We start from the raw sequence: 24,647 nt of genomic DNA, 5'->3' as shown, positions 1-24,647 counted from the left end.
CCCCCACTATAATCACTATGTTGAATATAATATCAGCCCCCACTATAATCACTATGTTGAATATAATATCAGCCCCACTATAATCACTATGTTGAAAATATAATATCAGCCCCCACTATAATCACTATGTTGAATATAATATCAGCCCCCACTATCCACTATAATCACTATGTTGAATATAATATCAGCCCCCACTATAATAATCACTATGTTGAATATAATATCAGCCCCCACTATCCACTATAATCACTATGTTAAATATAATATCAGCCCCCACTATAATCACTATATATAATTGAATATAATATCAGCCCCCACTATAATCACTATGTTGAATATAATATCAGCCCCCACTATAATCACTATGTTGAATATAATATCAGCCCCCACTATAATCACTACTATAATCACTATGTTAAATATAATATCAGCCCCCACTATAATCACTATGTTGAATATAATATCAGCCCCCACTATCCACTATAATCACTATGTTGAATATAATATCAGCCCCCACTATAATCACTATGTTGAATATAATATCAGCCCCCACTATAATCTATAAATATAATATCACTATAATCACTATGTTGAATATAATATCAGCCCCCACTATAATCACTATGTTGAATATAATATCAGCCCCCACTATAATCACTATGTTGAATGAATATAATAATATAATATCACTATAATCACTATGTTGAATATAATATCAGCCCCCACTATCCACTATAATCACTATGTTGAATATAATATCAGCCCCCACCACTATAATCACTATGTTGAATATAATATCAGCCCCCACTATAATCACTATGTTGAATATAATATCAGCCCCCACTATAATCACTATGTTGAATATAATATCAGCCCCCACTACTATAATCACTATGTTAAATATAATAATCAGCCCCCACTATAATCACTATGTTGAATATAATATCAGCCCCCACTATAATCACTATGTTGAATATAATATCAGCCCCACTATAATCACTATGTTGAATATAATATCAGCCCCCACTATAATCACTATGTTGAATATAATATCAGCCCTATCCACTATAATCAATATAATATCAGCCCCACTTGAATATAATATCAGCCCCCACTATCCACTATAATCACTATGTTAAATATAATATCAGCCCCACTATCATATCTATAATCACTATGTTGAATATAATATCAGCCCCCACTATAATCACTATGTTGAATATAATATCAGCCCCCACTATAATCACTATGTTGAATATAATATCAGCCCCCACTATAATCACTATGTTGAATATAATATCAGCCCCCACTATCCACTATAATCACTATGTTGAATATAATATCAGCCCACTATCCACTATAATCACTATGTTGAATATAATATCAGCCCCCACTATAATCACTATGTTGATATAATATCAGCCCCCACTATAATCACTATGTTGAATATAATATCAGCCCCCACTATAATCACTATGTTGAATATAATATCAGCCCCACTATCCACTATAATCACTATGTTGAATATAATATCAGCCCCCACTATCCACTATAATCACTATGTTGAATATAATATCAGCCCCCACTATCACTATAATCACTATGTTGAATATAATATCAGCCCCCACCACTATAATCACTATGTTGAATATAATATCAGCCCCCACTATAATCACTATGTTGAATATAATATCAGCCCCCACTATAATCACTATGTTGAATATAATATCAGCCCCCACTATAATCACTATGTTGAATATAATATCAGCCCCACTATAATCACTATGTTGAATATAATATCAGCCCCCACTATAATCACTATGTTGAATATAATATCAGCCCCCACTATAATCACTATGTTGAATATAATATCAGCCCCCACTATAATCACTATGTTGAATATAATATCAGCCCCCACTATCCACTATAATCACTATGTTGAATATAATATCAGCCCCCACTATCCACTATAATCACTATGTTGAATATAATATCAGCCCCCACTATAATCACTATGTTGAATATAATATCAGCCCCCACTATCCACTATAATAATATCACTATGTTGAATATAATATCAGCCCCCTACTATAATCACTATGTTGAATATAATATCAGCCCTATGTTGAATATAATATCACTATCCACTATAATCACTATGTTGAATATAATATCAGCCCTCACTATAATCACTATGTTGAATATAATATCAGCCCCCACTATAATCTATATAATCACTATGTTGAATATAATATCAGCCCCCACTATACTATAACTCATGTTGAATATAATATCAGCCCCCACTATAATCACTATGTTGAATATAATATCAGCCCCACTATCCACTATAATCACTATGTTAAATATAATATCAGCCCCCACTATCCACTATAATCACTATGTTAAATATAATATCAGCCCCCCACTATCACTATGTTGAATATAATAACTATCACACTATAATCACTATGTTGAATATAATATCAGCCCCCACTATCCACTATAATCACTATGTTGAATATAATATCAGCCCCCACTATAATCACTATGTTGAATATAATATCAGCCCCACTATAATCACTATGTTGAATATAATATCAGCCCCCACTATAACTATATGTTGAATATAATATCAGCCCCCACTATAATCACTATGTTGAATATAATATCAGCCCCCACTATAATCACTATGTTGAATATAATATCAGCCCCCACTATCCACTATAATCACTATGTTGAATATAATATCAGCCCCCACTATCCACTATAATCACTATGTTGAATATAATATCAGCCCCCACTATAATCACTATGTTGAATATAATATCCCCCCACTATCCACTATAATCACTATGTTGAATATAATATCAGCCCCACTATAATCACTATGTTGAATATAATATCAGCCCCCACTATCCACTATAATCACTATGTTGAATATAATATCAGCCCCCCACTATAATCACTATGTTGAATATAATATCAGCCCCCACTATCCACTATAATCACTATGTTGAATATAATATCAGCCCCACTATAATCACTATGTTGAATATAATATCAGCCCCCACTATAATCACTATGTTGAATATAATATCAGCCCCACTATAATCACTATGTTCTGTTACCTACTGTACAGACACTAGGCTACAGTAGCAGAGATGTTACCTACTGTACAGACACTAGACTACAGTAGCAGAGATGTTACCTACTGTACAGACACTAGACTACAGTAGCAGAGATGTTACCTACTGTACAGACACTAGACTACAGTAGCAGAGATGTTACCTACTGTACAGACACTAGACTACAGTAGCAGAGATGTTACCTACTGTACAGACACTAGGCTACAGTAGCAGAGATGTTACCTACTGTACAGACACTTCTGTACAGGACTACAGTAGCAGAGATGTTACCTTCTGTACAGACACTAGACTACAGTAGCAGAGATGTTACCTTCTGTACAGACACTAGACTACAGTAGCAGAGATGTTACCTACTGTACAGACACTAGGCTACAGTAGCAGAGATGTTACCTACTGTACAGACACTAGACTACAGTAGCAGAGATGTTACCTACTGTACAGACACTAGACTACAGTAGCAGAGATGTTACCTTCTGTACAGACACTAGGCTACAGTAGCAGAGATGTTACCTACTGTACAGACACTAGACTACAGTAGCAGAGATGTTACCTTCTGTACAGACACTAGGCTACAGTAGCAGAGATGTTACCTTCTGTACAGACACTAGGCTACAGTAGCAGAGATGTTACCTACTGTACAGACACACTGGCTAAACAGAAGTCAGCATGGTCTACAGTACAGAGATGTTAACCCCTATGTAGCAGAGATGTTACCTACTACAGACACTAGGCTACAGTAGCAGAGATGTTACCTACTGTACAGACACTAGGTTACAGTAGCAGAGATGTTACCTACTGTTCAGACACTAGGCTACAGTAGCACCTTGATGTTACCTACTGTACAGACACTAGACTACAGTAGCAGAGATGTTAACTACCAGACACTAGGCTACAGTAGCAGAATGTTACCTTGTACAGACACTAGGCTATAGTAGCAGAGATGTTACCTACTGTACAGACACTAGGCTACAGTAGCAGAGATGTTACCTACTCAGACACTATCAGTAGCAGAGATGTTACCTACTGTACAGACACTAGGCTACAGTAGCAGAGATGTTACCTACTGTACAGACACTAGACTACAGTAGCAGAGATGTTACCTACTGTACAGACACTAGACTACAGTAGCAGAGATGTTACCTACTGTACAGACACTAGACTACAGTAGCAGAGATGTTACCTACTGTACAGACACTAGGCTACAGTAGCAGAGATGTTCTGTTTAACCCCTCATATCAGTACACCTTGATGGAAACCCCTCATATCAGTACACCTTGATGGAAACCCCTCATATCAGTACACCTTGATGGAAACCCCTCATATCAGTACACCTTGATGGAACCAGGAAGTCAGCATGGTCTATAACGTTTAACCCCTCCTATCAGAACACATTGATGGAACCAGGAAGTCAGCATGGTCTATAACGTTTAACCCCTCCTATCAGTACACCTTGATAGAAGTCAGCATGGTCTGTAATGTTTAACCCCTCCTATCAGTACACCTTGATGGAACCAGGTTAGTAATGTTTAACCCCTCCTATCAGTACACCTTGATAGAAGTCAGCATGGTCTGTAATGTTTAACCCCTCCTATCAGTACACCTTGATGGAACCAGGAAGTCAGCATGGTCTATAACGTTTAACCCCTCCTATCAGTACACCTTGATTGAACCAGGTTAGTAATGTTTAACCCCTCCTATCAGTACACCTTGATGGAACCAGGAAGTCAGCATGGTCTATAACGTTTAACCCCTCCTATCAGTACACCTTGATTGAACCAGGTTAGTAATGTTTAACCCTCTATCAGTACACCTTGATGGAACCAGGAAGTCAGCATGGTCTATAACGTTTAACCCCTCCTATCAGTACACCTTGATTGAACCAGGTTAGTAATGTTTAACCCCTCCTATCAGTACTTGATCCGAACCAGGAAGTCTTGATGGAACCATGGTCTATAACGTTTAACCCCTCCTATCCCGAGTACACCTTGATTGAACCAGGTTAGTAATGTTTAACCCCTCATATCAGTACACCTTGATGGAACCAGGAAGTCAGCATGGTCTATAACGTTTAACCCCTCATATCAGTACACCTTGATGGAACCAGGTTGACTAGTTGATGAACAGAGTTTCTGTAAAACTGCATGTTTTGGTTGTTCACCTCATGTTAGTTATCGTGACAAACCAGCTGGACTGATCTGACCAGGTTCTCTCCTGCTGGACTGATCTGACCAGGTTCTCTCCCGATGGACTGATCTGACCAGGTTCTCTCCCGATGGACTGATCTGACCAGGTTCTCTCCCGATGGACTGATCTGACCAGGTTCTCTCCCGATGGACTAATCTGACCAGGTTCTCTCCTGGTGGATTGATCTGACCAGGTTCTCTCCTGGTGGACTGATCTGACCAGGTTCTCTCCTGGTGGACTGATCCGACCAGGTTCTCTCCCGATGGACTGATCTGACCAGGTTCTCTCCCGATGGACTGATCTGACCAGGTTCTCTCCTGCTGGACTGATCTGACCAGGTTCTCTCCCGATGGACTAATCTGACCAGGTTCTCTCCTGCTGGACTGATCCGACCAGGTTCTCTCCCGGTGGACTAATCTGACCAGGTTCTCTCCTGGTGGACTAATCTGACCAGGTTCTCTCCCGATGGACTGATCTGACCAGGTTCTCTCCTGGTGGACTGATCCGACCAGGTTCTCTCTCGATGGACTGATCTGACCAGGTTCTCTCCTGCTGGACTGATCTGACCAGGTTCTCTCCCGCTGGACTGATCTGACCAGGTTCTCTCCTGGTGGACTGATCTGACCAGGTTCTCTCCCGATGGACTGATCTGACCAGGTTCTCTCCTGCTGGACTGATCTGACCAGGTTCTCTCCTGCAGGAAGCCTTGTATTTATAACACATGTTGTACAGGGGTTTGGGTGTATATGGATTTAATAAACATCGATGAATCATTTTCTATCTGTTACTAGCTGTGCTGGTACATTCATTCAGGGCCAGTTCCCCAGATTAAGTCCTGGACTGCAGATTGAACATTGAACTTGTTTTTCAGTCCAGGGATGAATCTGTGTCTGGGAAACAGGCCCTAAATGTTTTAAACATTTCTGCATGTACAAGTATTTTAAATACCAGTAAAAAAAATTGTCTTCATACAACAACAACATTAACCATGTTACAAGACAGATTGCTGGACCCCTACAGTCCATGATGGTACGGTCCTGTTCATATTCTTCTAGCCTTGCGAGGGCGACAACCATTGTGTGGTACGGGGGTGTTGTCTGTGATGGACACAACCTCCAATCCTCCCATGGTCAGACCCTTGATGGCAGACTGCACACAAGAGAGAAATGCATCAGAACCGAGTCAAAACGTCTTTTCCTCATCTCTACAAGATTCTGACATTCAAAACCAGATGTTTAATTAACCAGGTAAATTGACTGAGAACACATTCAAATTTAAAGCAATGACCTGGGGTATTGGGAAATTGTTTTAGACCAGAGGAAAAAGTGACTCCTACTGGCCCTCCAACACCACTTCCAGCAGCATCTGGTCTCCCATCCAGGACTGACCAGGACCAACCCTGCTTAGCTTCAGAAACAAGCCAGCAGTGGGATGCAGGGTGGTATGCTGGTTAACATAGTGGGATACAGGGTGGTATGCTGCTGGTTAAAGCCAGCAGTGGGATGCAGGGTGGTCTGCTGCTGGTTAACATAGTGGGATGCAGGGTGGTCTGCTGCTGGTTAACATAGTGGGATGCAGGGTGGTCTGCTGCTGGTTAACATAGTGGGATGCAGGGTGGTCTGCTGCTGGTTAACATAGGTCTGCTGCTGGTTAACAGGGGATGTGGTCTGCTGCTGGTTAACACAGTGGGATGCAGGGTGGTCTGCTGCTGGTTAACACAGTGGGATGCAGGGTGGTCTGCTGCTGGTTAACACAGTGGGATAAGGGTGGTCTGCTGCTGGTTAAGTGGGATGCAGGGTGGTCTGCTGCTGGTTAACACAGTGGGATACAGGGTGGTCTGCTGCTGGTTAACACAGTGGGATACAGGGTGGTCTGCTGCTGGTTAACACAGTGGGATACAGGGTGGTCTGCTGCTGGTTAACATAGTGGGATGCAGGGTGGTCTGCTGCTGGTTAACACAGTGGGATACAGGGTGGTCTGCTGCTGGTTAACAGTGGGATACAGGGTGGTCTGCTGCTGGTTAACATAGTGGGATACAGGGTGGTCTGCTGCTGGTTACAGTGGGATGGTCTGCTGCTGGTTAACACAGTGGGATACAGGGTGGTCTGCTGCTGGTTAACACAGTGGGATACAGGGTGGTCTGCTGCTGGTTAACACAGTGGGATACAGGGTGGTCTGCTGCTGGTTAACACAGTGGGATACAGGGTGGTCTGCTGCTGGTTAACAGCAGTGGGATGCAGGGTGGTCTGCTGCTGGTTAACACAGTGGGATACAGGGTGGTCTGCTGCTGGTTAACACAGTGGGATGGGGTGGTCTGCTGCTGGTTAACATAGTGGGATACAGGGTGGTCTGCTGCTGGTTAACCAGCAGTGGGATACAGGGTGGTCTGCTGGGTTAACACAGTGGGATGCAGGGTGGTCTGCTGCTGGTTAACATAGTGGGATACAGGGTGGTCTGTTAACATAGTGGGATACAGGGTGGTCTGCTGCTGGTTAACATAGTGGGATACAGGGTGGTCTGCTGCTGGTTAACAGGTGACAGTGGGATACAGGGTGGTCTGCTGCTGGTTAACACAGTGGGATACAGGGTGGTCTGCTGCTGGTAAACTGCTGGGATACAGGGTGGTCTGCTGCTGGCAAACTGCTGGGGTAACCTCAGAGTGGGGAGATGCATCATGTGAACACTATCTCTACGGTATGAATTCTGCATTTCATCAGAAGGTTCTCACCAAGCGTCCAGGACCCAGACCTTTCACCAACACGCGAACAAACGTCACCCCCACCGCTGTGGCCTTCTGCCCAGGAGGAGAAGAATACAAGACCATTCATCAGGAAACACAAAGTCACCTTTTTGCCAGTTTGTTTTAGGCTCTAGTGCCATCTAGTGGAGATAAGATGTCTCTGTGTTCTTGTCTGTAGCAGCCAGACTACAACTATTAACCATACGTTTACATGATCTATATTTTCCATGTGGTCTCATCTTACCGCTGCAGCTGAGATGCCTGCTGTCTGAGCAGCGATGGGAGTGGACTTCTTGATGTTCTTGAACCCCTCGGTTCCACACGATGTTCTGACCACAAACTGGCCCTCACAGTCTGGAGGGAGACATTAATATATATATATCACCTGGACATGTGTACTGGAGACATTAATATATATATATCACCTGGGACATTAATATATATATCACCTGGACTATATATATCACCTGGACATGTGTTCACTGGAGGGGGAGACATTAATATATCACCTGGACATGTGTACTGGAGGGAGACATTAATATATATATATATCACCTGGACATGTGTACTGGAGGAGACATTAATATATATATTTGGACATCTGGAGGAGACCACCTGGACATGTGTACTGGAGGGGACATTAATATATCAGTTATTCACATCACTGTCTGTCAGCTTACTTGTTATATGTGGCTTTGATATGTGCTATTGTTATATGTGGCTTTGATATGTGCAACTCCTCGTACTTCTTCCCAGCCCATCTCAGCACACTGTCCTGGCCAGGCATCGGGGGGAGGTGACTTAGAGAGGAGGAAGAAACATGGGAAAACTGTTGGAAACGTGACAATATTGAGCAAAGACTGTTGTAGACACGTCTCGGTGAAACATAAGATATTACTAGTTAATGTCCCGTTGGTAGGAGTCTTTAAAATCGTAGATGGCCCAGTTTGTTTAATGTCCCGTTGGTAGGAGAGTCTTACATCGTAGATGGCCCAGTTTGTTTAATGTCCCGTTGGTAGGAGAGTCTTACATCGTAGATGGCCCAGTTTGTTTAATGTCCCCAACTTTCGGGTTGGAGCGAGCAGTCGCATCCGCATTTCGGTCCGCAGGTAGTATAACTTTTCATCACATTTCATTATAGTACAACGGTTTGATTTGTCTAAATCTTAGCAATTTCTTCTTAGCTAGCTACATAGCCGTCTTTGTATCAAAGATAATTGCGTAATTATCGTAATTCATCGTTCTAACGTAGTCTACATCTGCCCAGCAGCTAGCCAGCTAGCAAACGTCTATCGAATAGCAGCACTGTAGAAACTATTACACTCAACTGAACGACTTGATTCGTGTAGTGTTAGCTAGCTACATAGTTGTCTTTGCTGTCTTCATATCCAAGATAATTGTGTAGTTTAGAGTGTGTAGTCTTAGAGTGATTATCCTAATTTACCGAGGTTAGCTAGCCAGCTATTTGTCGTCCTTAACGTAGGAGACACTGCTAGCTAGCCAACAGCTAGCCAACGTCTTCTGAATAGAACTCAACAACCCGGTCGCATTCCGCTTCGCTCCACATGTAGTATCACATTTTCATTTCATTTCATTACAGTACAACGGTTTGATTTGTTTGATCGTAGCTAGCTACATAGCTAGCTACATAGCAAATCTTTGTATCAAAGATAATTGTGTAGTCTAGAGCGATTTTCTAGGTTAGCTAGCCAGCTATTGTCGTTCTTTTAACGCAACGTAATCAACACTGCTAGCTAGCCAGCTAGCCCCGAATAGCAGCACTGTAGAAACTATTACACTCTACGGAACGACGACTTGATTAGTGTAGTGTCAACAACGCAGCCACTGCCAGCTAGCCTACTTCAGCAGTACTGTATCATTTTAATCATTTTAGTCAATAAGATTCTTGCTACGTAAGCTTAACTTTCTGAACATTCGAGACGTGTAGTCCACTTGTCATTCAATCTCCTTTGCATTAGCGTAGCCTCTTCTGTAGCCTGTCAACTATGTGTCTGTCTATCCCTGTTCTCTCCTCTCTGCACAGACCATACAACGCTCCACACCGCGTGGCCGCGGCCACCTAATCTGGTGGTCCCAGCGCGCACGACCCACGTGGAGTTCAGGTCTCCGGTAGCCTCTGGAACTGCCGATCTGCGGCCAACAAGGCAGAGTTCATCTCAGCCTATGCCTCCCTCCAGTCCCTCAACTTCTTGGCACTGACGGAAACATGGATCACCACAGATAACACTGCTACTCCCACTGCTCTCTCTTCGTCCGCCCACGTGTTCTCGCACACCCCGAGAGCTTCTGGTCAGCGGGGTGGTGGCACCCGGGATCCTCATCTCTCCCAAGTGGTCATTCTCTCTCCCCCTTACCCATCTGTCTATCGCCTCCGTTGAATTCCATGCTGTCACAGTTACCAGCCCTTTCAAGCTTAACATCCTTATCATTTATCGCCCTCCAGGTTCCTCGGAGAGTTCATCAATGAGCTTGATGCCTTGATAAGCTCCTTTCCTGAGGACGGCTCACCTCTCACAGTTCTGGGCGACTTTAACCTCCCCACGTCTACCTTTGACTCATTCCTCTCTGCCTCCTTCTTTCCACTCCTCTCCTCTTTTGACCTCACCCTCTCACCTTCCCCCCCTACTCACAAGGCAGGCAATACGCTCGACCTCATCTTTACTAGATGCTGTTCTTCCACTAACCTCATTGCAACTCCCCTCCAAGTCTCCGACCACTACCATGTATCCTTTTCCCTCTCGCTCTCATCCAACACTTCCCACACTGCCCCTACTCGGATGGTATCGCGCCGTCCCAACCTCCGCTCTCTCTCCCCCGCTACTCTCTCCTCTTCCATCCTATCATCTCTTCCCTCTGCTCAAACCTTCTCCAACCTATCTCCTGATTCTGCCTCCTCAACCCTCCTCTCCTCCCTTTCTGCATCCTTTGAATCTCTATGTCCCCTATCCTCCAGGCCGGCTCGATCCTCCCCTCCCGCTCCGTGGCTCGACGACTCATTGCGAGCTCACAGAACAGGGCTCCGGGCAGCCGAGCGGAAATGGAGGAAAACTTCGCCTCCCCTGCGGACCTGGCATCCTTTCACTCCCTCCTCTCTACATTTTCCTCCTCTGTCTCTGCTGCTAAAGCCACTTTCTACCACTCTAAATACCAAGCATCTGCCTCTAACCCTCTCACACTGCCCTACCCTGTGCTCTGACCTCTTTCTCCCTCTCTCTCAGATGAAATCTCGCGTCTTGTGACGGCCGGCCGCCCAACAACCTGCCCGCTTGACCCTATCCCCTCCTCTCTTCTCCAGACCATTTCCGGGAGACCTTCTCCCTTACCTCACCTCGCTCATCAACTCATCCCTGACCGCTGGCTACGTCCTTCAGTCTTCAAGAGAGCGAGAGTTGCACCCCCTTCTGAAAAACCTACACTCGATCCCTCCGATGTCAACAACTACAGACCAGTATCCCTTCTTTCTTTTCTCTCAAACTCTTGAACGTGCCGTCCTTGGCCAGCTCTCCCGCTATCTCTCTCAGAATGACCTTTTTGATCCAAATCAGTTAGGTTTCAAGACTAGTCATTCAACTGAGACTGCTCTTCTCTGTATCACGGAGGCGCTCCGCACCGCTAAAGCTAACTCTCTCTCCTCTGCTCTCATCCTTCTAGACCTATCGGCTGCCTTCGATACTGTGAACCATCAGATCCTCCTCTCCGAGTTTGGCATCTCCGGCGCGGCCCACGCTTGGATTGCGTCCTACCTGACAGGTCGCTCCTACCAGGTGGGGTGGCGAGAATCTGTCTCCTCACCACGCGCTCTCACCACTGGTGTCCCCCAGGGCTCTGTTCTGAGGCCCTCTCCTATTCTCGCTATACACCAAGTCACTTGGCTCTGTCATAACCTCACATGGTCTCTCCTATCATTGCTATGCAGACGACACACAATTAATCTTCTCCTTTCCCCCTTCTGATGACCAGGTGGTGAATCGCATCTCTGCATGTCTGGCAGACATATCAGTGTGGATGACGGATCACCACCTCAGCTGAACCTCGGTAAGACGGAGCTGCTCTTCCTCCCGGGGAAGGACTGCCCGTTCCATGATCTCGCCATCACGGTTGACAACTCCATTGTGTCCTCCTCCCAGAGCGCTAAGAACCTTGGCGTGATCCTGGACAACACCCTGTCGTTCTCAACTAACATCAAGGTGGTGGCCCGTTCCTGTAGGTTCATGCTCTACAACATCCGCAGAGTACGACCCTGCCTCACACAGGAAGCGGCGCAGGTCTAATCCAGGCACTTGTCATCTCCCGTCTGGATTACTGCAACTCGCTGTTGGCTGGGCTCCTGCCTGTGCCATTAAACCCCTACAACTCATCCAGAACTCCGCAGTCCGTCTGGTGTTCAACCTTTCCAAGTTCTCTCCCGTCACCCCCGCTCCTCCGCTCTCTCTCGACTGGCTTCCAGTTGAAGTTCGCATCCGCTACAAGACCATGGTGCTTGCCTACGGAGCTGTGAGGGGAACGGCACCTCAGTACCTCCAGGCTCTGATCAGGCCCTACACCCAAACAAGGGCACTGCGTTCATCCACCTCTGGCCTGCTCGCCTCCCTACCACTGAGAAGTACAGTTCCCGCTCAGCCCAGTCAAAACTGTTCGCTGCTCTGGCCCCCCAATGGTGGAACAAACTCCCTCACGACGCCAGGACAGCGGAGTCAATCACCACCTTCCGGAGACACCTGAAACCCCACCTCTTTAAGGAATACCTAGGATAGGATAAAGTAATCGTAGATGGCCCAGTTTGTTTAATGTCCAGTTGGTAGGAGAGTCTTACATCGTAGATGGCCCAGCTGTAGGAGAAGGCAGAATGATTGAGAGCTGTAGGGAGAAGGCAATGTTAATTAGCTATCTAGAATGCTCTGTACACACTGTGTCACCGAAACTCAGGAAGTGGAGCTGAATTATAGTTTTGCTGGATGGATCTGGGCAAAATGGACTTTTATTTTGAAGGATTGTTTCTCGCTGATGACACAGAGTTGGGATTGTAGCTCACATGAGCCTGTTGTGAGCGATGGCTGAGAACTGTAGGCAGAAACGGCTGAGGCTGTAGGCAGAGCGGCTGAGAGCTGTAGGCAGAATGGCTGAGAGCTGTAGGGAGAAGGCAGAATGGCTGAGGCTGTAGGGAGAAGGCAGAATGGCTGAGGAGCTGTAGGCAGAATGGCTGAGGCTGTAGAGGAGAGGCAGAATGGCTGAGGGGCTGTAAGGAGGAAGGCAGAATGGCTGAGAGCTGTAAGGAGAGGCAGAATGGCTGAGCTGTAGGGAAGAAGGCAGAATGGCTGAGAGCTGTAGGGAGAAGGCAGAATGGCTGAGCTGTAGGCAGAAGGCAGAATGGCTAGCTGTAGGCAGAAGGCAGAATGGCTGAGAGCTGTAGGCAGAAGGCAGAATGGCTGAGGCTGTAGAGAGAAGGCAGAATGGCTGAGAGCTGTAAGGAGAAGGCAGAATGGCTGAGAGCTGTAGGCAGAATGGCTGAGAGCTGTAGAGGAAGGCAGAATGGCTGAGAGCTGTAAGGAGAGGCAGAATGGCTGAGAGCTGTAGGGAGAAGGCAGAATGGCTGAGAGCTGTAGAGAGAAGGCAGAATGCCACCTAGTCAGAGCTAGTGTTACCTGAAGTCTTTGGGTATTTTCCCAGGTGTGGCTGAGACACTGACATCCTCTTACCAGCGTGACAGCACTGGAGGACACTGCTCTCTGCAGACCGCTGGTTCCACAACTATAACAGAGAATAAACCAATCAGCACTGCTCTCTGCAGACCGCTGGTTCCACACCTATAACAGAGAATAAACCAATCAGCACACTGCTCTCTGCAGACCGCTGGTTCCACAACTATAACAGAGAATAAACCAATCAGCACACTGCCTCTCTGCAGACGCTGGTTCCACAACTATAACAGAAGGAATAAACCAATCAGCACACTGCAGACCGCTGGTTCCCAACTATAACAGAGAATAAGCCAATCCCCTGCATTTTTTTGCTCTCCTGGCGGGCCGCTGGTTCACAGCTGTGGCTAACAGAGTGTTGATAAATCAGCAGTTCATGTTGAGACAGTCCAGTAACTCACCCAGGTCATCTAGTAGACAGGAATAGAAACACCACATGTGAAGGTGTAGTTTCATGAGAGCTGGAAATAAACAATCCCAGAAAACTGTGTTTATTTTTACATCCCTGTTAGTAAGCATTTCTTCTTTGCAAGATAATCCACCCTGACGAGTGTGGCATATATCACGAAGCTTTTTTTTTGAGTTGGAGTCACTTCCTCCACTGTCACTTGAGTGACAGGGAGTGGAGGGCTGGCACCCACCCTTGTGGGGCCCCTGTGTTGAGGATCAGCGGGTGAAGGTGGAGTTTCTACTCCGCCACCTGGGGGTGGCCCGCCAGGAAGTCCAGGCCCCAGTTGCACAGGGTGGGGTTGAGACCCAGGGCCTGGAGCCTAACGATTAGCTTGGAGGGTACTATGGGTGTTGAATGCTGAGCTATAGTCAAAGAACAGCATTCTTACATGCATAGTCCTCTTGTCCAGATGGGACAGGACAGTTTAATTGCCATCACAGGAGCGTGATTGCACTGCACAACCAATTTATTTAAAAATGAATAAATGGTTGCACTCCTGCCCCGTAATCCATAGATTAGGGAATAATTCATGTGTTCCAATTAACTATTTTCCTTATATGAACTGTAACTCAGTAAAATCATGTTGCGTTTATAATTTTGTTTGGTATAGATAGATAACAAGGTAGCTGATAGGTTGAATGAAATGTAGCAAACTGGCAGTATAATTAAATCGGCAAAGGTCTTTGTCTAGTTTAAAGTACTAGACTACAACTAGCATCATAAAATAATGTTATCTATCTAGCTGTCAATTGCATGCATGGGATTTCGTATAAAAACGAGATACTTACATTGAGCCTCCTGCATTGAAGGAACCAGCAACCTGTTGGCAGGCACTCCCTGACAGACTTAGATAATATACAGTTTAACTTATACATGATTAGCTAATATGATTTAGCTACTGAAACCAACAAGTCAACCAGCGTTACACAACAACATGTGTGACATTGAGGAGGTTTCCAATAGACAGCACAGTCACAAAGTCAAAAAATGGGCTATATCGTAAAGATTCATGACAACATAAATGTGTTTTTTTGGTCTTAATTCAAGGTTAGGATAGGCATACGGTTAGCAGTGTGGCTAGGTTTAAAACATATTTTAAGAAGGTATATTGTAGAAATAGACGGTGTTTTTGACTTTGTGATTAGTAACTAGCGACGAGCCATTTAGTATGACGCGTTTCCTGGAATAGTACATTATTAATAATGGGAGCGAATGATTAGAAAATATTTTGTTCTAAAATCTTATTATGCATAAACTTTTTTATTTCTACACTAAATGTATCTAAGATCAATAAAAAAAAATATGTTTCAATGAATTATCTCAATGTTAAATATTTTATATTTCAAACTACATTTATCTTCTATTTCCTCTACCCCTTTTTCCGTAGCATAATCTCTCCCTTCTTCGCAGAGGATTGTGGGTGGAAACTGGAGAATCAAGATGGCAGCGCCCTGCTCGAGGATGGCGAATCGCCCTTTATGGCAATTTATTACAAACGTCAGACGGACAGGGCTAAAACATACAGGAGTTCGTCACATTTCTCTCGGTTCCGCTTGTCGAGCTGCGACTCAGACCGGAAGTAACACGGAAAGCGTCGCGTCGCCATGGAAGCTGTACGGGGCGGTGTGTCTCCAGAGGCTGCCTGTCATATCACAGGACCGGAACCCGATCGAAGACCAATTCGCTGAGCTCATGCATCAGGTAAATGTGTTTCCATTCACATGTCAATGGCTGTTGTCACCAGTGAATAGTCAGAGGTGGTTTGCTGACCGCGGTCCTGAAGTGGATGCAGGCCAATGCAGGTCTTTACTTCAAGCCTTGCACTCTACACATATTCAACCAATCAACTTCAAGACTAGTTCAGGGTAACATTTCATTAAAGAAACCCTCATCGCCACATGAACCTAAAATAATGTGGCCTATGCAATGCTTCGAACCAAAAGAGTCAACTGTAGGCCTACTGGCATTAATTTACTTGTTGGATGGATTTTGGATGCATTGGTGTCTAGTGATGTTGGTGTCTAGCTGTAGGCTAGGTGTCTAGTGATGTTGGTGTCTAGTGATGTTTGGTGTCTAGCTGTGTAGGCTAGGTGTCTAGTGTTTGGTGTCTAGTGATGTTGGTGTCTAGTGATGTTGGTGTCTAGTGATGTTGGTGTCTAGTGATGTTGGTGTCTAGTGGTGTTGGTGTCTAGTGATGTTGGTGTCTTTGTAGACTAGGATGTTGGTGTCAGTGATGTTTGGTGTCTAGTGATGTTGGTGTCTAGCTAGTGAGGCTAGTGTGTTGGTGTCTAGTGATGTTGGTGTCTAGTGATGTTGGTGTCTAGTGATGTTGGTGTTTAGTGATGTTGGTGTCTAGCTGTAGGCTAGTGTCTAGTGATGTTGGTGTCTAGTGATGTTTGGTGTCTAGTGATGTTGGTGTCTAGTGATGTTGGTGTCTAGTGATGTTGGTGTCTAGGTGTCTAGTGATGTTGGTGTCTAGTGATGTTGGGCTAGGTTGGTGTCTAGTGATGCTGGTGTCTAGCTGTAGGCTAGGTGTCTAGTGATGTTGGTGTCTAGCTGTAGGCCAGGTGTCTAGTGATGTTGGTGTCTCAGCTGTAGGCTAGGTGTCTAGTGATGTTGGTGTCTAGAGTGTAGGCTAGGTGTCTGGTGATATTGGTGTCTAGTGAGGCTTGGTGTCTAGCTGTAGGCTAGGTGTCTATGATGTTGGTGTCTAGTGATATTTGGTGTCTAGCTGTAGGCTGGTGTCTAGCTGTAGGCTAGGTGTCTCTGTAGGCTAGGTGTCTAGCTGTTGGTGTCTAGTGATGTTGGTGTCTAGCTGTAGGCTAGGTGTCTAGTGATGTTGGTGTCTAGTGATGTTGGTGTCTAGTGATGTTGGTGTCTAGTGATGTTGGTGTCTAGCTGTAGGCTAGGTGTCTAGTGATGTTGGTGTCTAGTGATGTTGGTGTCTAACTGTTAGGTGTCTAGTGATGTTGGTGTATACAGCTGTAGGCTAGGTGTCTATTGATATTGGTGTCTAGCTGTAGGCTAGGTGTCTAGTGATATTTGGTGTCTGGCTGTAGGCTTAGGTGTCTAGTGATGTTGGTGTCTGGCTGTAGGCTAGGTGTCACAAGTGATGTTGGTGTCTCCAACTGTAACTTCCGTGTATCTGCTAAGCTTCGTATCTGCTAGCTTCGTATCTGCTAACTAATGTCTATAACAATGTCAAATCGATGTTGATGTCTAGTGATGTTGGTGTCTAGTGTGTTGAGTGTCTAGCCTTGAATAGGTGTCTGGTGATGGTACGGTGATGGCGGATAATGTTAGTGTCTAAGTAATGTTGAGTGTCTATTGATATTGTGGTGTCTAATGAGTGTTTGAGTGTCTAGTGATATTGGTGTCTAGCTGTGGCTGGGTGTCTAGTGATAATAGTGTCTAACTGTAAGCTAGGTGTCTAACTGCAAACTAGAGTGTCTAGTGATGTTGGTGTCTAGTGATGTTGGTGTCTAGTGATGTTGGTGTCTAGTGATGTTGGTGTCTAGTGATGTTGGTGTCTAGTGATGTTGGTGTCTAGTGATGTTGGTGTCTAGTGATGTTGGTGTCTAGTGATGTTGGTGTCTAGTGATGTTGGTGTCTAGTGATGTTGGTGTCTAGCTGTAGGCTAGGTGTCTAGTGATGTTGGTGTCTAGTGATGTTGGTGTCTAGTGATATTGGTGTCTAGTGATATTGGTGTCTAGTGATGTTGGTGTCTAGTGATGTTGGTGTCTAGTGATGTTGGTGTCTAGCTGTAGGCTAGGTGTCTAGTGATGTTGGTGTCTAGTGATATTGGTGTCTAGCTGTAGGCTAGGTGTCTAGTGATGTTGGTGTCTAATGATATTGGTGTCTAGCTGTAGGCTAGGTGTCTAGTGATGTTGGTGTCTAGTGATGTTGGTGTCTAGGTGTAGGCTAGGTGTCTAGTGATATTGGTGTCTAGTGATGTTGGTGTCTAGCTGTAGGCTAGGTGTCTAGCTGTAGGCTAGGTGTCTGGTGATGTTGGTGTCTAGTGATGTTGGTGTCTAGTGATGTTGGTGTCTAGCTGTAGGCTAGGTGTCTAGTGATGTTGGTGTCTAGCTGTAGGCTAGGTGTCTAGTGATGTTGGTGTCTAGCTGTAGGCTAGGTGTCTAGTGATGTTGGTGTCTAGTGATGTTGGTGTCTAGCTGTAGGCTAGGTGTCTAGTGATGTTGGTGTCTAGTGATGTTGGTGTCTAGCTGTAGGCTAGGCATCTAGTGATGTTGGTGTCTAGCTGTAGGCTAGGTGTCTAGTGATGTTGGTGTCTAGTGATGTTGGTGTCTAGTGATGTTGGTGTCTAGTGATGTTGGTGTCTAGTGATGTTGGTGTCTAGCTGTAGGCTAGGTGTCTAGCTGTAGGCTAGGTGTCTAGTGATGTTGGTGTCTAGCTGTAGGCTAGGTGTCTAGCTGTAGGCTAGGTGTCTAGTGATGTTGGTGTCTAGTGATGTTGGTGTCTAGTGATGTTGGTGTCTAGTGATGTTGGTGTCTGGCTGTAGGCTAGGTGTCTGGTGATGTTGGTGTCTAGTGATGTTGGTGTCTAGCTGCAGGCTAGTGCTCCAGTGATGCTGGTGTCTAGCTGTAGGCTAGGTGTCTAGTGATGTTGGTGTCTAGCTGTAGGGCTAGTGTCTAGTGGATAATGTTGGTGTCTAGCTGTAGGCTAGGTGTCTAGTGATGTTGGTGTCTAGCTGTAGGCTAGGTGTCTAGCTGTAGACTAGGTGTCTAGCTGTAGGCTAGGTGTCTAGCTGTAGGCTAGGTGTCTAGTGATGTTGGTGTCTAGTGATGTTGGTGTCTAGTGATGTTGGTGTCTAGTGATGTTGGTGTCTAGTGATGTTGGTGTCTAGTGATATTGGTGTCTAGCTGTAGGCTAGGTGTCTAGTGATGTTGGTGTCTAGTGATGTTGGTGTCTAGTGATGTTGGTGTCTAGTGATGTTGGTGTCTAGTGATGTTGGTGTCTAGTGATGTTGGTGTCTAGTGATGTTGGTGTCTAGTGATGTTGGTGTCTAGCTGTAGGCTAGGTATCTAGTGATGTTGGTGTCTAGTGATGTTGGTGTCTAGTGATGTTGGTGTCTAGTGATGTTGGTGTCTAGTGATGTTGGTGTCTAGTGATGTTGGTGTCTAGCTGTAGGCTAGGTGTCTAGTGATGTTGGTGTCGAGTTGTCTAGTGATATTGGTGTCTAGGGTTGAGAGGGTGACGTCTCTGTGATATCCTCGGGGTTGAGAGGGTGACGTCTCTGTGATATCCTAGGGGTTGAGAGGGTGACGTCTCTGTGATATCCTAGGGGTTGAGAGGGTGACGTCTCTGTGATATCCTCGGGGTTGAGAGGGTCTCTGTGATATCATAGGAGTTGGAGAGGGTGACGTCTCTGATATCCCCGGGGTTGAGAGGGTGACGTCTCTGTGATATCCTCGGGGGTTGAGAGGGGTGACGTCTCTGTGATATCCTCGGGTTGAGAGGTGACGTCCCTGTGATATCCTAGGGGTTGAGAGGGTGACGTCTCTGTGATATCCTAGGGGTTGAGAGGGTGACGTCTCTGTGATATCCTAGGGGTTGAGAGGGTGACGCCTCTGTGATATCCTAGGGGTTGAGAGGGTGACGTCTCTGTGATATCCTCGGGCTGAGAGGGTGACGTCTCTGTGATATCCTCGGCTGAGAGGCTGACGTCTCTGTGATATCCTCGGGGTTGAGAGGCTGGACGTCTCTGATATCCTAGGGGTTGAGAGGGGACGTCTCTGATATCCTAGGGGTTGAGAGGGTGACGTCTCTGATATCCTAGGGGTTGAGAGGGTGACGTCTCTGTGATATCCTAGGGGTTGAGAGGGTGACGTCTCTGATATCCTAGGGGTTGAGAGGGTGACGTCTCTGTGATATCCTCGGGGTTGAGAGGGTGACGTCTCTGTGATATCCTCGGGGTTGAGAGGGTGACGTCTCTGTGATATCCTCGGGGTTGAGAGGGTGACGTCTCTGTGATATCCTAGGGGTTGAGAGGGTGACGTCTCTGTGATATCCTAGGGGTTGAGAGGGTGACGTCTCTGTGATATCCTAATCCCAGATGGAGCTGGAGAGAAGCTTGCTGTCGGATCATGAACAGAGGCTCCTTGAGGACTCAGAACGTATGACTCGTAAACAGGCAGACAACTATGATTCAGATGAGGAGGAGGCAGACTACGGTGGCCAGGAGACCATCACCGCTCAGGACCAGGAGGACACCTGGGAACAGAAACCTCAAACACTTCCAACCTGCTCTCAGAGACAGAGGTAGGAGTCAGAGAGGTTGTCCTTCATGGCACCCTATTCTCTATGCACTGACTCGACAAAACATTAGGAACAAATCAAATAATAAATCACATGTTATTGGTCACGTGCTTCATATCAACAGGTGGAGACTAACAGTGAAATGCTTCATATCAACAGGTGGAGACTAACAGTGAAATGCTTCATGACCAACAGGTGGAGACTAACAGTGAAATGCTTCATAAACAACAGGTGGAGACTAACAGTGAAATGCTTCATGTCAACAGGTGGAGACTAACAGTGAAATGCTTCATAAACAACAGGTGGAGACTAACAGTGAAATGCTTCATGTCAACAGGTGGAGACTAACAGTGAAATGCTTCATATCAACAGGTGGAGACTAACAGTGAAATGCTTCATAAACAACAGGTGGAGACTAACAGTGACACGCTTCATAAACAACAGGTGGAGACTAACAGTGAAATGCTTCATAAACAACAGGTGGAGACTAACAGTGAAATGCTTCATAAACAACAGGTGGAGACTAACAGTGAAATGCTTCATAAACAACAGGTGGAGACTAACAGTGACATGCTTCATAAACAACAGGTGGAGACTAACAGTGAAATGCTTCATAAACAACAGGTGGAGACTAACAGTGAAATGCTTCATAAACAACAGGTGGAGACTAACAGTGAAATGCTTCATAAACAACAGGTGGAGACTAACAGTGAAATGCTTCATGAACAACAGGTGGAGACTAACAGTGAAATGCATCATGGCCAACAGGTGGAGACTAACAGTGAAATGCTTCATATCAACAGGTGGAGACTAACCAGTGAAATGCTTCATGAACAACAGGTGGAGACTAACAGTGAAATGCTTCATGACCAACAGGTGGAGACTAACCAGTGAAATGCTTCATGACCAACAGGTGGAGACTAACCAGTGAAATGCTTCATGAACAACAGGTGGAGACTAACAGTGAAAAGCTTCATGGCCAACAGGTGGAGACTAACAGTGAAATGCTTCATGACCAACAGGTGGAGACTAACCAGTGAAATGCTTCACGACCAACAGGTGTAGACTAACAGTGAAATGCTTCACGACCAACAGGTGTAGACTAACAGTGAAATGCTTCATGACCAACAGGTGGAGACTAACAGTGAAATGCTTCATATCAACAGGTGGAGACTAACCAGTGAAATGCTTCATGGCCAACAGGTGGAGACTAACAGTGAAATGCTTCATGTCAACAGGTGGAGACTAACAGTGAAATGCTTCATAAACAACAGGTGGAGACTAACAGTGAAATGCTTCATAAACAACAGGTGGAGACTAACAGTGAAATGCTTCATAAACAACAGGTGGAGACTAACAGTGAAATGCTTCATGTCAACAGGTGGAGACTAACAGTGAAATGCTTCATATCAACAGGTGGAGACTAACAGTGAAATGCTTCATAAACAACAGGTGGAGACTAACAGTGACATGCTTCATGTCAACAGGTGGAGACTAACAGTGAAATGCTTCATATCAACAGGTGGAGACTAACAGTGAAATGCTTCATGTCAACAGGTGGAGACTAACAGTGAAATGCTTCATATCAACAGGTGGAGACTAACAGTGAAATGCTTCATGTCAACAGGTGGAGACTAACAGTGAAATGCTTCATAAACAACAGGTGGAGACTAACAGTGAAATGCTTCACGACCAACAGGTGGAGACTAACAGTGAAATGCTTCATGGCCAACAGGTGGAGACTAACAGTGAAATGCTTCATGAACAACAGGTGGAGACTAACAGTGACATGCTTCATAAACAACCGGTGGAGACTAACAGTGAAATGCTTCATAAACAACAGGTGGAGACTAACAGTGAAATGCTTCATGGCCAACAGGTGGAGACTAACCAGTGAAATGCTTCATAAACAACAGGTGGAGACTAACAGTGAAATGCTTCATAAACAACAGGTGGAGACTAACAGTGAAATGCTTCATAAACAACAGGTGGAGACTAACAGTGACACAGTGCTTTATCCATAGAGTCCTACAGTTAATGCAGTCATCTCCAGATAGCTGGGTGGGACAACAGCTCAGTCACCGTAACAACATTTTCCCTCAAGGTAGTTATCAGTCAACACAGTCGGTGATATTAGGAAAATACATTGACTGTCAAACTGACCTGTAACTCTGTGCTTCAGATGTAGGTGGGACACCACTGGGCTCGGTGGAGGTGTCTAGGAGACAGCCTGGCCAAGAGACTGTCAAACTGACCTGTAACCTGTGCTTCAGATGCAAGGGACACCACTGGGCTCAGTGGAGAGGTGTCCTGAGACAGCCTGGTCAGCAGACTGTCAAACTGACCTGCAGATGTAGGTGGGACACGCTGGACAAACTAGAGACAGCCTGGTCCAGCAGACTGTCAAACTGACCTGTAACTCTGTGCTTCAGATGTAGGTGGACACCGCTGGGCTCAGTGGAGAGGTGTCTAGGAGACAGCCTGGTCCAGCAGACTGTCAAACTGACCTGTAACTCTGTGCTTCAGATGTAGGTGGGACACCGCTGGACTCAGTGGAGAGGTGTCTCCTGAGACAGCCTGGTCCTGCAGACTGTCAAACTGACCTGTAACTCTGTGCTTCAGATGTAGGTGGGACACCGCTGGACTCAGTGGAGAGGTGTCTAGGAGACAGCCTGGTCCTGCTGGTCCAGCAGACTGTCGGTAAAGAGACCATCTGGCTGCTCCCTCAGGCCCAGTGGGAGGCAGGGAGACTCTCCGACAGACAGCAGAGAGGCCTCTGCAGCCTGCCAGGTCAGCTGTGTGGTGGTACTGGAGCCCTATCTAGTGCACTACTTTATAGGCCCTGGTCAAAAGTAGTGCTCTGAATTAGGGGACAATTTGGGGGGGGATGCAGTGTTTCCTCTGTCAGACATTTCCATCAGGTTTCCAACACCTTCTCTAGTGCTGGACTCTGGAAGATTCCAGAAATATCTAGCTGGCACATGCTTTAGCAGAAGATCTAATCAATATTATTGATCAGGGCTCTATATCTAACTATTCTAGTTCTGTATCATGATAGAGCCCTTCACCTCAACACTGTACTGGTACATCAGTAAAGACTCTACATTCTGTGTTCTCCAACTCCGTTCTAACGCCAAGTTTGTTCTTGGTTCCAGAGGCTGATTTCAAGGCTACGTTCCTTGGCAACACCCCCTGTGGAGTGTACAGGTACGCATTCCCCAAAGAGGTCCGGACAGAGCGCTGCGTGGGAGCCAAGGTCTTCTTTTTCAAAGCTCTCCTGTCCGCTGGTTCAGCCCGTCAGAAAGATCCTTTCCTGACTGCTGGTTCAGCCAATCAGAAAGAACCTTTCCTGTCCTCTGGTTCAGCCAGTCAGAAAGAACCTTTCCTGTCCAGCGGGTTCAGCCAATCAGAAAGAACCTTTCCTGTGGGTGAAGAAGACTGAACTGCAGGAATACCTGAAGCCACCTTACTTGGAGAAGGTTGACCGCTTCATCCTCAACCTGTGATTGAGCTGATGGAGAAGATGAGAGCTGATGGAGAAGATGTGATGAGAGGTTACGGATGTCTTTTTAGAAACGTCCTCGTTGAGTCCTGGAAGTCATATTTCTGTCACAGCAACTGTTGTTTTCTCCTGTCCACTTGGTGTATAAGATGATTAAAGTTTATAATTTGTTCCAACATATAAACCATTCAGTGTTGTCTGTGGGCCTATATCCCAGAGGATAGAAAGCTAGTCTCTTTGCCTGTGTGTTGTTCTATGCAAACAGTGTATTTTCCTGTTCTCCACTAGATGGCAGTAGTGAGACAGGAGAGGCTGGTCAGAACCGTGTATTGTCCTGTCCACTAGATGGCAGTAGTGAGACAGAGGCTGGTCAGAACAGTGTATTGTCCTGTCCACTAGATGGCAGTAGTGAGCCAGAGACTGGTCAGAGAGCGTCTCTACAGTCGTGGCCAAAAGTTGAGAATGACACAAATATACATTTTCACGAAGTCTGCTGCCTCAGTTTGTATGATGGCAATTTGCATATACTCCAGAATGTTATGAAGAGTGATCAGTTGAATTGCATTTTATTACAAAGTCCTCTTTGCCATGCAAATGAATTGAATCCCCCAAAAACATTTCCACTGCATTT

General features: G+C 45.5%; 2 pseudogenes; one reads left to right on the top strand and one right to left on the bottom strand.

The window, feature by feature from the left end:
• Positions 1-6,065: 6,065 nt before the first annotated feature.
• Positions 6,066-15,128, bottom strand: LOC124028245 (annotated as a pseudogene).
• Positions 15,129-15,629: 501 nt separating this feature from the next.
• LOC124028244 lies at positions 15,630-23,956 on the top strand (annotated as a pseudogene).
• Positions 23,957-24,647: the final 691 nt, after the last annotated feature.

The sequence above is a fragment of the Oncorhynchus gorbuscha genome, unplaced genomic scaffold, assembly GCF_021184085.1.
Source record: "Oncorhynchus gorbuscha isolate QuinsamMale2020 ecotype Even-year unplaced genomic scaffold, OgorEven_v1.0 Un_scaffold_3899, whole genome shotgun sequence".
NCBI lineage: Eukaryota > Metazoa > Chordata > Actinopteri > Salmoniformes > Salmonidae > Oncorhynchus > Oncorhynchus gorbuscha.
This window is presented reverse-complemented; position numbering and strand designations above follow the sequence as displayed.